The following is a 15,260-nucleotide window of genomic DNA, read 5'->3' as shown; positions in this document are numbered from 1 at the left end:
ATGAAACATTAAAAAAAAGTTAAATCTCGTCTTCCTCATCTGTCAAACAGGAATAGAAAATGTCCTGTTCTACAGTTGTTGTAAGGAATAAGAGCCAGTAAAAGCTTAGAAGTGTAGCAAGAGACAAAGTGGAACAACTGATAGCTTTTGTTGTGCTATTATTAACTTTCTTACTATTCACCTCAGAAGCCTAAGGTCTACTTATGCAAATGCAGTCTCTCATCTGACTCTGGGAATATCTTGGCATTTCTTTATTCCTTTTAATTCTCTCTCTAAAACACCGTGACACATCATTTAGCCAGGAGGAAAAAAGAAAAGAAACAAAGAAGCCAGAGAGCAAAACTGAGCGAATAGGAGCTTTAGAGATAGATAGTATATCAAATAAAAGTAGCAGCATATCCAGTTAGTGGTGGCTAATGCAGCTTAATTACCTTCCTATCCAGAAGGACAGGTGGTTCCACAGCCAGGGAAGCAGCTCCACGCTGACATGAAGGACTTTCCAATACTCTGCTCTACCTTCTTCAGTATTGCCTCTTGATTACAATAAGGCTGCCACAGATTACAATATGGCTGCCACAGATAACAATATGGCTGCCACGGATTACAATATGGCTGCCACAGATTACAATATGGCAGCTCAACCCTCCCCAAATGCATTCAAGACAGAAAGTGAAAGCCACACACAGAAGGAACCTCTTTGTTTTATCGGTGAGTAAAATCTTTTCCTGGAGCCCTCCAGCCGATTGTGTGTGTGTGTGTGTGTGTGTGCGTGTGTGTGTGTGATTGCCCACTTCCATCTGCAAGTGACACTGGATAATTCACCAAGTGTGTTGTGACAAAGTTAAGCAATTATTGGTGGCTTGGGGTTGCGTATGTTATTGCACGGAAAAAGTAAATGAGGGGCTGGAGAAGTGAGTGTTGGCTGTTGAGTGAGCACTGAGCGATGTCTATCACAATAATTGAGAGATCATTTGAGTAGGTAGTGCTTGGTGGATCTCCTGGGCCAACACAAGGAGAATAAACTTTAAAAAAGTGTGCACGTAAACAGTACAGCATCCCAGCTTTACATACGTGGGGAAGGATGAAGCAGATTTTAGTTCAAGTCAACATTTATCAAGTGCTGGGAGCTTTTTGTATATTGTCTCATTTATTTCTCACAAAATCTTGGAGGGAGAGCCACAGGTCAGAAAAGATAAGAAAATCCCCCTTCCGAAAGCTAAGTTTCTGAGTTCAAGGTCACAGGTTCTGTCTGGTAAAGGGCAGAAATCCCAATGCAAGTAGGTCTGACAATAATTCCGGGTTACTTTTATCTAAAAGAGTTTATTTCTCCAAGTGACGCAAGAGACTTTGTAAAAAAAACAAAAAAGCCCAAAAGTGGCTCAAAAAGAATTATGAGCTTGACACGAGAGTCCTTCCTTTCTTTCTTTCTTCCACCCGAGAACCTCGGGTTCATAGTGCCTACACTCTCCACCTGTTCGGAACCCATATCGGGAAGTCCAAACTCCTATTAGGATGAGCGACAAAGGTCATTTTGTTGTTATTGATGTGGTAGGAAATGAAATGAGACCCTAGTAGTTGACTAGCTGATGGGGAGAAACAAGCAAGCAAACACAGCATTCTTCCAAATAAATTATTGTATATCATTACATGTATGACCACTGTTGTGTTTTCAAAATTCATCGTAGATAACGCACCATTTTGGGAGAAGAGAATGACAAATCCTTCTAGTTTGGGGATATTGAGGGCTCCCATTGGAGTTTAGTTCCAAGAGCTTCTTGCTAGGACTGCCTCCTCACATTACTTTTTTGGGGGGAGGGGTTCTTATGAAGCTGGTTTATTTCCTAAGCGTATTAGGATATAAGATTAAGCTGCCGTGACAAAGAATTACACAATACAATTCAGAAACTTAAGAAAGACGGGTTAGCCAGGTTTGTGGGAGGAAGCAAATGATTTCCAACGTCAGTAGGAGATAGTGGAAGCCAGTTCAGTTGATACGATTCTTCATAGTGGTAGCAAATTACGACCATCTGTCGGCACTGAGTTTATATCACTAAACTCAAAAGTTCTCAAAAGGCCGGATGAAGATTTAAATGATGGTGAGAGTTAGTGGATCAGTTTGTCCCTATGATTTCTAATATGAAGGTATCTTTTCTATTTAATTTTCTTAAAAGAAAGTCGTTGACAGCGTGGGTAATTGCCACCACCAAAGGAAATGGAATAGCAAAAGAAAGAACGAAAATACACACACAAGCAAATACGCAACCAGGTAAAACTGCCTCTAAAATTGGGTCTGTGTATTTGTGGGGTAGGAAAAGAAAAAGCAGGGGGATTCCGGGGGCATGTGGCATTGATTTTGGCAATCACACAATGAGTGGGAGAAGGGTCCGTTGTGTTAGGGGCGGGGTAGACAGGTGAGTCTTCCTCCCACCTTTAAGTGCGAATCACAAATTTAAGGGGCAAAAAGGCAGCAAATGATTTAGAAAAATCCAAACTAAGCGCCTTTTGTCTGACAATATTCACATTGTATTTGCATTGTATTTTCTTTGTCAAGATTTCCGCCTCCATCTATCTCCTCCCAGAACGCTTTAGCAATTCGCAATCAATCCCATTCGAAATAATTCACACTGAAATAAGACAGAGGGTGTCACTCCCCAGGTCGCGGGAAGCCAACACTCAGTGGAGTTAGACACAGGAGCCCAGCCTTTACAGCCATATCCTCAGCTGCTTAAGCTCATTCAGGGCTGAGTTGCTAGAACAAAACCAGAAATATAACCTCTTATCTTCTGCCCCATTTTTTTTTCTTTTTTGAGCGAGCAGATACATATAGAACAGTGGAAACGTTTCTATTCTTATAGTAAAGAAGAAAAGTAGGAAGAAGCTAGATTATGTATATATACCAGTAATATATACCAGTATATATGCAAGTGTGTGTGTGTGTGTGTGTGTGTGTGTGTGTGTGTATACTTAAGCGATTAAATTTATTAGTTAGCATTACTTAGGAAAAAAAAAGAATGCAAATGGTTACCTATTTTACAACTTGAAGTTAATTATTTAATATAAATATAAACATAATATAAATATTAAGATTTGGTTTTAAAAAAAGGTGCTTTGTTTCTCTTTCCTAAACAAAATTAGAGCGCTGAAACTATGATACTTCAATTAAAATGGTTTTGCAATAATTATCAGGATAGGTAAAACTATTGAAGGGAAATCAATTGCCCCAAGTTACCATAATTTTCACTTTTACTTGATGCAGCCAGAGTTTTTATAGGAGTAATTCATTCTTCCAGTTTAAAATTAAGCTGGAATTAACTTAGAGTTAATTTGGAAGAAATTCCATTTTGGAAAAAAAAAATACACCGAGATATTAACTGTTGTTATTTCTGGGATTGGAGATGGTGTATGAATCTTGCTTTCTTTTTGATTCTGTATTTTCCAAGTTTTGTATGATAAGGTTGTGTTTCTTAAGCAATTGAATCGTTTTAGAGAGTTATTTTAAACTAATCAACAGGACATCATATTTTCCTTGTGTTTAGAAAAAAGGTCGGTGGCATACAAGATTAAATCTGAAAATTCATTTTCATTCAGTAAACTCTCTAACTTCAGAAAACAGACAAAGACATCAGGTAAGGCGTTAGAATTGAGGCTGTTTAAATAGCGTTTTGGGGAGAGGAGCATACGTAACATATGAAATTTTTTATGCAGTGTTTAATTCCTCAAATATTTTCTACCTTTGCCCGGCATCATTTTTTTTAAATTTCCTAAGAGATATGATCTGTCATTTGCATAAAATTTTTGGTTTCTGCACTTTTAACATGTCTTTCCATAGAAAAAGCTTCCATTTTCCTTCCTTCTTTGTGCGCAAAATTTCTGTGTCTATGTCACGGGCATTTAGTGCGTTTAGATTTGAACATATTTTCTCCGGGTTTAGTGCTTACAGGGATTTTGGAAGATTCTCGCACACGGACTCCTTATAAATCGTAGAAACTAGTTCTGTCCTAGATCTGCAGCTCCCCCGCCCCCACCAATCTGTTTTTATTATTTTGCCATCATTTAAAATCTCCTTATCTCGTAAGCACTCTCTCTAACTATAACTTCAGGAACAGATTAAGTTTGCTTTTCAAAGCCATTCATCATCAGAGATATGTTTTGGTGAGTGTTTTCTTTTGTAAATCATTTTATTATTGTAAGGTACCTCTGGATGCTGGCATGATAATAGGCTATATAAATGATTTTGTCCTATATTTGTGTTGTATATGCTTTATTGTAATAGCACTCTCGGGTCAAAAGCAGCCAATATTATTCCGATTAATTCCTGTCTAGACACTCATAAATTGTCCTTTAATTTGCAGCGAGAAAACGAAGTCATATGAAGCATAACCTTTGCCGGCTGCAGAAGTCGCACCTGGTTTTTCTGGGCTGGAGGAGGCCCGCCTCCCCGCGTCCTTCAAAGCCGCAGGCCTGGCTGCTGCAAGGGTGAGCATTTCGTTTTCTATGCTTCGCCCAGGTAGCCCGCCAAGGCCTGCCGGCTGGCATGCCGCCCCTCAAAAGGAAAACACAAAGCCTAATCCCCCAACACAGTTTCAGACAAACACTCATTTTATTTACTCATATTCATCTCCCCAGAAGAAAAAAAAAAAAAAAAAAAGGAGGAGAAAATAGCTTGCTTAATCCCAATACTAACACGATATTGATTCACATTCATGTTCTCTGTTTATTGACGTGCATTGCATACAATGGGGGCTATCATCATTTCGGCTACCGTGTTCCAGGGAAGGCGCGATCACATTAGAGAAGGAGATGAGGCACAGTTTATACAGCCCTAATTTTATGTAATGTAAACCTTTCAAACGCTGCACATGGGAGGGAAAAAAAAAAAAAAAAAAAGCACGTCCTAATGAAAAACCAAAGGCATACCAAATGGATTTATCTTAAAGCTAATTGGCAGGGGGGGCCGGGGGGGGCAGAATATCTGTCCTCAAAAGTCCACCATTATTTCCTAAACTTGTATAATGAAATTAACTTCTTTGGCTTTCCAGCAGCTTTCTGTATATCTCATTAACCAACTGTAAATGCATTTGTGCTTGAGAGCACAGCACAGGGTTTTGTTTTGTGACATCTAGTGTTCAATGTTTTGAAATTATGCAGGCGGTGTGTAATGCTCTAGGGCTAACTATATACAGAGCCAGAGCGTATATTGAACACCAGACAGCGTATACGTATTACGAGCATATGGCTTCTGCAAGAAGAAAGCAGATATGAAAAACACCGCACTTTTTTTTTGGGGGGCCCCTTGGAGATTTTTATTGCCTAGTGGCAGCTGTATTTAATAAAATATTAGTAGCCACTTGAGGTTTAAAGGTGTAACACAATTCCATTTCAATATAACAATTCCATAAATTCAAATATGAAACCTTCATAGAAGCATGATGTGGCTATAATTAAAAAACAGAAAAAAAAAAAGAACTTGGTATGTGCTCTTGAAAAACAAATTTAGGGCACATGGTACCTGTAGTCAATCTGTAACGTGGATTTGGGGTGATCATTCACATTGTTGAAAGTTGGAAGTGATTCGAGGGACTTCTATGACGGAATGGGATGGTTTAATTTGGTTCTTTTTTGGTTCTCTGCCCACTGCCTGTAAATAAGTTTTCTTCACTTCCCTCTTGCTTTCTCGTGCCTCTTAAAGTTCTCCTTCTTTCCAGAAGTATTTAATGTATGAAAGTGCTTAGGAAGCTATCACACACTATACAAATGCTAAACTTTATTGCTGTTATTTTCAATCTTGTAAGGACATAATACACCACCTTAACCACCTTGGCCCATCCCTTCTAGCACAGTCAAAGCCCCAGAAGGCTTTGGACTCCGAGGGACTTACAAGCTTTAGGTGAAATTATCTGCAGAAAATGGAGAGAGACATAGCCCTCTTTGGGAGGAAGGTCGCACCTTGATAGATAGATATCCCGCCAAGAATCTAGAGGAAACAGTACATGAAAATGCTTGGAGCCTCCAGAGAGCCTAATTCATTCACAGGACGTAAGCTTTTGAATGTGACCAGAGCACAGGCCGAGGTTATGACAGCCTCCCAAAGACAGCATCTAGTGCACAGAGGAGTTTTGATTGCCTAGCGATGTTTTTAAAATGATATTTAATTGTTTTGAATCGCACACACTCTCTCCAGTTTATCACAGGCCCCCATGTCTCCCTATCAGCTTACATCTGCTCGAGCACCCAGGAGACATTGTAAGTCAAGACTCTTGATTTAAGGCATGGGAAAGGAAGGGCACGGGAGGGACACGTGTCCCAGAGCAGCGGAGAGCTAAGTGAAGTGGCAAAATGTCAGACCGAGGCAATGGCCCTAATAGTGTCTGCAACAGGAGGGTCATGGAAGAATTCTCAGCACAGTACAAATTTTATTCTAAAGATTATGTGGGACCATGCAAGGAAAGGTTTGGAAAGGGAGCAGGAAACCCAGCTGAGAAAACCTTTGAAAAAGCCCCCGAGAGGGATGATGGGGGCAGACTCAAGGCAGCATCAGGGGATATAGAGAAGGTCAGATTTCTAGACATGTTAGAAATTCCATGAAACTGCACGGAAAGAAAAAAATGAAGGGAACGAAGTGAAGGGAATGTGTCGTATCGCTTGAAATATGCGAGCCTGAAGACCAAAATGAATGAGGAGCAACTAACTGAGATGGAAAAGCTGATTTGAGGAAAACAATGGTGAGTGTTGGCTAAAAGGTCAGGGGGACACAATAAGCTTAGAAACAGAGTCAGGTTTTGGACGGAGATCTTCCTGGAAACATAGCTATGAATGACCTGATGGTTGTAAATTGTAGGCTTTTGCAAATTGTAACCTCACTCAGGATAGGAACACCCATTGGGGTGAAAATGGGACCAGGGATGGTGCCCTTGGGAACCCCAATGTTCACACAATGAACAGGAGAGGAAGAAAATACAGAGGCTGAGAAGGAATAATCACAATGTGAAGAATCAAGAGTGAGGATCTAAGTTGATGCCAAAATACAGTGCTTAATATCATCGTCCTTATGATCACAGGGAGATAGATTTCCAGAGAAAGCATACCCCAAACAACCCCTTCCTCTTTCTTTCCATAAAAATATTCTGTCTATAAATTGATTCGATTTTTAGTCACGCAAACAAGGCCCATTTTATATATACCAAGAAGAGTTCTTTCCAAACAAGCTCATCTCCGAAGCAGCTTTGCTGGAACAGCTTCTATTTTGAGACACATTTCATTCCTGTTGTGTGTGGACTGGATTACAATGTTCTAAGTGACCCTGTAGCTGATTCATTTTTCTACGAGCACTGTGATAGGGACGGAGCTCAGGAAACAGGACTTGCGAAATTCAGAATTTAAATCAAGATGAACTGGAAAACATAGAATGTGAACCAAATTCAAATCTCTAATCCAAGGAAAGAAGAATCACAAGGCCCAACTGGGTTGGACTATGTTTGCCACAAACTTCTGCAAACATGGGTTGGAAGCAGATTTAATGTTGCTATGGTAACTTCTGAGCATTCAGTGTGTGTGTGTGTGTGTGTGTGTGTGTGCGTGCGCGCGCATGCATGCACGCACGCGTGTGTGCACTCGTGAGCGCGTGTAGTTTCTACCTTGCTTCTGTAGTTCCAAAGTAAGGTATAGCTTGCTAACAATTCAGTGTTTTCTTTTAGTAGCTAGAATCATACTTCGAGGTCAGTGATTTTTTTCCCTATGTATTAAGACATGATGGCATTATTTAATTACCTTTGCTAGCAAGTTTACAGACAAGCATACTCGTATCGTATTGCATACCCACAAATAGGATTATTTACATCCAATCTAAGGAGTGCTGACTGGTGTCGTTGGGAACTGAAGCTGTATCAGCATTTAAATTCCCACTTTTCTGGGCAAAAACCCAAGTGAATGATTCAATTAAACTCTTTATGTTATATATTATCCAGAAGTTCACAATATAAAATGATTCTCCCAGTCTGAACCCCTGCCTTTATGATTGCAATTTGGTAGCAAGACAATTTCCAAGGACTATTTTCCTTGAACTGCAATGAAAACGTCAGGCCATAACACACGTTTCGATGCGCGTTTTATGAACGACACTCCAAAATCAACCATTATTTCAAGCACATGCGATAAATAACCTTCATTATTCATCAGAGTGTAAATATGCATTTGTATTTGCAAATATGGTGGTTTCCTGAGCAAAGCGGCCGGCAGTCAACAGCTGCTTCAGACATTTAAGGAGGTAACAAATAGGTGTCAGCCTCTTTAATTGGTAGCAACCGGCTCCTGAGTTGCTGAGAGACAAACGGCTCATTCTTCAACATTGACTTTGCTCCTTGCCCTGTTCCCAGTACCTAGGACATGTCGTGTCGTAGATACTCAACTAACGTGGATTACGTGAACGGGATTTAACCCACACCCCATAGCGACGCATGGAGATAAAATTTTTCCAATGATTTTAATGGAATGTAGCTCCTGTTTCTTTTGAAATGATCAAACCCAAAGGAATCTTTTGGCAAAATCGATCAATTAGATAAACTTAACATATTGTAGTCCTGAGACTGAAACGCCGGAGGATTTTCTCTGAAGACTCTGTTGCCAGCTGCCTAACATCCTTTATTCTTCTTTCAAGACAGAGAAAGCCAAAAATATTTACACCGAGATTCGAAACGTGCATAAAGGCAACAAAGGACATGTATACCTCACTGAACTGAGAAATCCGATGTGGCCAGTAAAGTCATTTTGTGTCATTTGCTACTGGCACTTAGAAGAGACACATTTCTGCCATTACTTCTGCTCCAGACCCCTAGATGGGTTTCTTGGCCAGTTTAATACTTTTTGCTTCTGCCCCCTGGGCTGATAGCGACAACTCCATCTTCTGCGTGTGACTGTCTAACTTCTCACCTCACCTTCTTCATTAGGATTATTATGTTGGATGGTCTGTTTGTCTATATATGTGTCCGTGAAAATGTACTAAGTGCCTAACACACGTCAACTACTTGCTATAAGCCACACACAGGCTATATGCTTGTCTGTCTATACACACACACACACTTGCCTCTGTCTACACACACACACACACACACACACACACACACACACACGGGATACATGTATGACTCATCTTGTTATGAATGGAATGTTTGTGCCCTCCCACAATTCAGATGTTGTAGCCCTCACCCCCCATGTGATGGTATTACAAAGCGGGGTCGTTGAGACTAATTAGGTTTAGATGAGGTCTTGGTGGGGGACCTTCATGTTGGGATTACTAACATTACAAGAAGAGAAAGAGACATCGGAACTTCTTCTTTCCATTATAAGGAGACAAAGAAAGAAGAGAGTGCTCTGCAAGCCAGGAAGAGGGCCCTCACCAAGAACCTGACCATACTGACTCCCTGATACAGGACTTCTAGCCTCCAGAGGCATGAGAATATAAATTTCTGTCCAATAAGCCACTCCATCCTTGACATTTTGTTATGGTGGCCTGGGCAGACTGAGACAAACTCTACAGTGAAATCTACATCTCAATGCCCAGGGTTGATGTATCACATCAGCTATATGCAATGTAGTTTTAAGCCTAACGACTCCAGCGAAGAGAGGGGTTAACTGCCTGGGGCAGTCGCAGATGAGTGAATATCTAGGATAGGTTTTGAAGGCACGTGCCAAAAAGAGAAATTTGGTAGGGTGCCTTCCGGGCAGAGAATGCAGCATGTGCAAAAGTCTGGAATCGTGGAAAGGGGTGTCACGTTCAGGGAACAGCCAAACGTTCAGAACAGGTAAGGCACAGTCTTGACCAGACCAGAGATGAAGTTGGTAGGGTGGGTTAGAGTCGGATGGTGGAAGGCCAAGGATTCTTTGCCAAGGAGTTTAGGCTTCATCTCATTTAAAGGAGGAAACAAAAACGAGAGAGAGCCACCAGATTCTCAAGTAAGCAAAGGACAAGGTTGGTTTTCTTCTTATTATGGTAAGACTATTTAACATGGCATCTACCGTCTTAACAAATTTTAAATATATATGTATATATATATATATATATATATATATATACATACATACATAAATATACTGTAGTTTGAACGAAAGGCACAAAATTATACAGCAGATCCCTACAATGAACATGGGAGTGAAAACCTCTCTTCGGGTTCTAGATTTCAATTCTTTCGGATAAAGACTCGGAGGCGGGACTGGTGGATCGTATGGTAAGGGTGTGTTTCGTTAGAGTGACCTGCACAGCCAAGGGTAAGACAGATGACACGGGCTGGTTAGGAGGCTGGTAAATTAGTCGGTGGGAGAGAGAACGAGAGTCTCAACTGTATGGAGCGGATGGAAAGGACCCGACAGACTCGTGTTGGCCTCTGCAAGGCTGGCTTTCCACTCAAGACAAGCCATCAGCCGTCTGCCTTCTCCCGCTGCCAGAACGTTCTCTCTTCCCAAATTCCTCCTTTGTCAAAGTACCTGATAACTCCACAGCATCTGACTCAAATTAGTTCAAGAAGTCAAGGTCCCTTAAAACAAAATAAAGCAGAAACAGCTTTCGGTGAAGCAGGGCCCATTTTCAACGCCATCCCCTGACACTGGAGTCGGGCAACGTTTTCCATGGAAACGAAATGTGGAAACCAGTGTCTGTCTCATGTTGATTTTATGATATCAAAACGAGCAAGCCAACAAACAAAAAGGGTTTGTGCTAAGATTTCTTGGGGGGAGTCTCTGGATCAAGCAGGTTTATTTGCTGCAAGCCTTTTCAGCCTCTAATTCTTAATGAGCACGATACATATCTAAAAGAGGGGGACAATGTTTTTCTTCAAATATATTGGGTCACAGGTTGCAGTTTTGAAGGGACGAGTTTGTAAGACTCTGATACGCAGAGGGCTCTGTGGTTAACGAAGCACTTTCCCTTTTGAGTTTGATTTTTCTAGATTTGGACAAGGCGAACTTCACCGTGAACATGTTAGCAGAAAGAGATAGTTGCTCAGCGTTGTTCACGCCATGTTCACTTTTTACAAGGTTCTGAGAGGGAAGGACTGGGACTCAGACAACTTTTTTTTTTTCAATTTCAGGCCCAGGGATCTTCCTCTTGCACCACAAATGCCATCACTCCCATCGCTAAAGGGAGCGAACTGAAGTGGGCCACCAGGGCAAGAGGTGAATGGGGCTCAGGGTAGTGGAATGGCAAGAGTCAGACACCTACGTAAAGACTTGGAAAGCTGCCAGCGCTGTGTCAGGTGGGGGACGCAATGAGAACGCTGGTGTCTCACAGGGAATACAAATGCTTTCAGTATGCATTCTACTTATTCCTCAACATGACCTCTTGGAGTCACTGCCAAGTCAGGAGGAGCAAGAGGTTCTAGGATCCTTGTCGCCTCGTGCATTCTTTTATTTACTCGACGAACACTCGTGAGGACATAGGAATTCGACCGTGGTGTCCCCCCCAGCCTGGATGTGATGTGGCCCTGTCTCCCCATGGCTAATATGGCTATTTCACAAGACTTCCTTAAGCGGAGTACTCTATCGGGCTATAGAGCGCTCGCGATACAAAAGGTCACCTCATTCTGAAACTAACCCATCCGCTGATGAGGAAGGTTATGCCATAATTACGTAAAGTTGGAGGAGCAGCCGCAAATGACACAGACCGCACACACAAGCTCTCACCCGAATACCATTGGTCAGGCCATCGGTGAACATTACAGAGCACCTACCATGTGCCAGATGTGTGCTAAGCACGAGGGGGAGTAGTGGCCGAAAGAAGCATGGACTCTGCCTTGATGGTAAATTGGACTTCACCAATAGAGCAAATGTAGACGTTCTACATTCCACATAATTCATAATTATTTTAAGCGATTGAGTAGACAATTTAAAGTAAAAAGATGCTCCAAGCCACAAACACTAGGGGCTGTGAAAAGTCCAGAAAAGGGGACCTAACACTTATTTGTAACAGGGGTGGGCAGGAAAGGCTACGTTGAGTTTCTTAAGCTCCCCTGGTCTGAGAATCTCTGCGAAATGAGGTTGTGGGACTCAAGCAATATCTCCCACAGAATGTGGTCACCTGAGTTCTACAAAGTTCAGCTGGCTTCTTTACTGAGGGCCTTGTTGGTCTTTAGTGTGCAAATACGCATTATGAATCTCAAAGGGACTCTCTAGACTGAAGAAGTTCCCAAGCTCTTTGGGGAACGTTTTTGTGCAGAATATTTATAGCAACTGGCATTCTAAGGAAGACCATTTAGAAAGTATTTGAGTAGGTGTCTAAGGCCTCTGCCAGCTTTAAAATTCAATTATTATGTCTTCGAGCACGTCGTAGGGAAAAAACAACAACAGCAACAAAGGAATCCAACATTAATGTGTAGCAAAGACCGGATGGGTGGGCTCTGGGAGATGGAAATTGTGGCAGAAAATCTATGGAGGACTTCCTGACAGCCTAAACTCAGATGGAAGGGATAATCGAGGCTTGGATATTCTTTAAATATAAAGTATATAAAAAAAAAAAAGAAAAAAAAAATACAGCAATGGCTATGCACCCAGGGAACCGACAAAGATTATTTAGGGAGATGTCACGTGGATACGCGTGACTTCGTGATTAACATGGGGATTCAAAAAGGTGCCACTTATAAAAGGAAACTTCTGGGCTGAAGGGTGTCCAGAAGGACTCTCAGTAAACCAGGCTGACATAAGTAGGAGGGAGACAGAGTGGTGCATTCCGTTTTCACAGAAAAGCACAGGAAAATATCAGAGAGCCCTTTTGTCGCCGCCAGTGGCCCGTGGGTGTGCCTTGTCCCCCGGAGGTGGCTTCTAGTCTTACCCACTTCTTGCTGCTTGAACTCGGCTTCTTTTTTTCTCGTATTTGTGGCTTTTATCACGGTGCAGGACCAGGGGTGGGGACTTTTTTTTTTTCTTGCCTCTTGTGATTCTTCAGGTTTTAAAGCCCCCACGTAAAAGATTCTTGTCACACGCCTCCGTCATTAAAACTGCACAAACTCCTTGAATCTTCCCTTGTTTTACTTCTCAGGGGAGTCTTCCACAAACGTTGCAGCCAACCACGGTACGGTCCCAGGCCAGCTGGCCAATAGCACCCACTTTTCTCCACATAGAGGCAGTCATCTATATCCAATTGATGATTGCCTCTTGGGTGATTTTATAGGATTCTTTCATTACCTCAGGGGTTCTCCGGAATCTTCTAAAAGAACTTGCATTCCTGCAAGTGGCAGAGTGAAGGATATTCAGCATTTCTGTAACAGGACGCAAAGCAGTGAGCATCTATTCAGTGATTGCCGGGGTCAGGCCCATATAGATGCTGGTTTGGGAGGTCTGAAGGCCATGCCGATAACAGAATATAGACTTTACTCCAATGGGGCTTAAATCCTTGTTGAAGTCGTAAGACAGACTGTGAGCAAATGAGACAAATATCCGCCCAAACATATTAATTGCTGTAGAAGAAGTTTGAAAGTGAAGTTTTATGGTGGTTGAGAGAAGGAAATCGTACCCTTGGGAAGATTCGCGTGACTCTGACCTCACAAGTAGCTATGCTTGATCTTGCCAGCGAGGCCAAAGGAGTCACCAACCTGTCTGTGAACTCGTTCAAGCCAAAAGAACTCTCTGTGTCTAAAAATATAGAGCGATGCCCTAGGTCCTATTTACTATGATTGAATTAGAAAATTTCATCGGGGAAAACTTCACCTTCAAGAATCATCAGCAACATCGCCACTTTCCTTTTAAATCATAGTTAGACATTGTGTAATCTGTTTTGCTAGTTATTTTATTCCACAGTTTTACCGTTCATGTTAATTAGAATCTATCTTTAAGTAATGAATCAGGAAAGCAAAGTGAGTGGTAAATGTTCCGAGTGTTTTTCACGTACAGAAAATATCTATTTGGGTTCTACAAAGAATCGCAACTTGACTATAGGGTTCTTTTTTTTTTTTTAATTTCTTTTTTAACGCTTATGTGTTTTTGAAAGACCTAGAGAGACAGAGCGCCAGCAGGGGAGGGACAGAGAGAGAGGGAGACACAGAATCTGAAGCAGGTTCTAGGCTCTGAGCCGTCAGCACAGAGCCCAATGCAGGGTTCGAACCCACAAACCGTGAGATCATGACCTGAGCCGAAGTCGGACGCTTAACCGACTGAACCACCCAGGCGCCCAAACTAGAGGGTTCTTCTAGCAGATGCTTTTATTTTCGCATCTTATAAACGACACCATTGTCTTCTGGCTCTTAGAGCCACAGAGGAGAACTACGATATCAAACTGATTTTGGGGATGACTGACAGAAATAAGTCATTGAAATTTTCTTCCTAGATAGTCACAGCATTCTTTTTTCTTGCACGCAGATATTTTAACCAAGTTGTGTAGTGATCGATGTCTTTTAATCAATTTCTTTATACACAAGATCTTATTTGAATCTACAGAGCTTTACTCAGTCCTTCAACATTTTTTTCTCTTACTATTTCTACCATTTCTATGTTATTTTTCCTTGTGTGTTGTTTCAACTCCATTTCTCTGGCCTCATTTTTTTTTTAAATGTTTATTTATTTTTGAGACAGAGAGAGACAGAGCATGAATGGGGGAGGGTCAGACAGAGGGAGACAAAGAATCCGAAGCAGGCTCCAAGCTCCGAGCTGCCAGCACAGAGCCCGACGCGGGGCTCGAGCTCACAGACTGTGAGATCGTGACCTGAGCTGAGGTCGGATGCCCAACCGACTGAGCCACCCAGGTGCCCCTCTCTGGCCTCATTTTTATACATGCCAATTGTTAAGGGACTGGGTCTCTGTTGACCTCTTTTACAAATGTTTAAATCTTCATATTCTTCATTCAGTGAAAATCCCACCTCAGGATCAATTTTCTTGCAGACTAACGTTTCACTTTGTAATTGGTCTAGGGAAAATTTCCGCTCTGGTATTGTATGTTTTCTGTTCCATTATGCTCATTCCATTTTTAATTCTGCTTTGGTTTTTCTTTTTTAATTTTTTAAAATGTTTATTTATTTTTGACAGAGAGAGAGAGAGAGAGAGAGAGAGAGAGAGAGACAGAGCATGAGTGGGGGAGGGGCAGAGAGAGAGGGAGACACAGAATCCGAAGCAGGCTCCAGGCTCCGGAGCTGTCAGCACAGAGCCCGACGCGGGGCTCAAACTCACGAGCCATGAGATCATGACCTGAGCCAAAGGCAGACACTCAACCGACTCAGCCACCCAGGCGCCCCTGAAATCTGCTTCTTTTTCAGTTCGGTTGGTTTTCCCCGTAGTTTATTTTTTAA

General features: G+C 41.8%; 1 long non-coding RNA gene across 1 annotated transcript; it reads left to right on the top strand.

The window, feature by feature from the left end:
• Positions 1-1,777: 1,777 nt before the first annotated feature.
• Positions 1,778-15,009, top strand: LOC123385825. Its single transcript, XR_006598902.1, has 4 exons — positions 1,778-2,266; positions 3,537-3,626; positions 4,353-4,476; positions 11,079-15,009. It is a non-coding gene; the product is annotated as an uncharacterized LOC123385825 (long non-coding RNA).
• The last annotated feature ends 251 nt before the right edge of the window (positions 15,010-15,260 follow it).

This window comes from Felis catus, chromosome B3 (assembly GCF_018350175.1).
Source record: "Felis catus isolate Fca126 chromosome B3, F.catus_Fca126_mat1.0, whole genome shotgun sequence".
In the NCBI taxonomy this organism is placed as follows: Eukaryota; Metazoa; Chordata; class Mammalia; order Carnivora; family Felidae; genus Felis; species Felis catus.
Note: the sequence above shows the minus strand (reverse complement) of the source record. Positions and strands in the feature narration are given on the sequence as shown.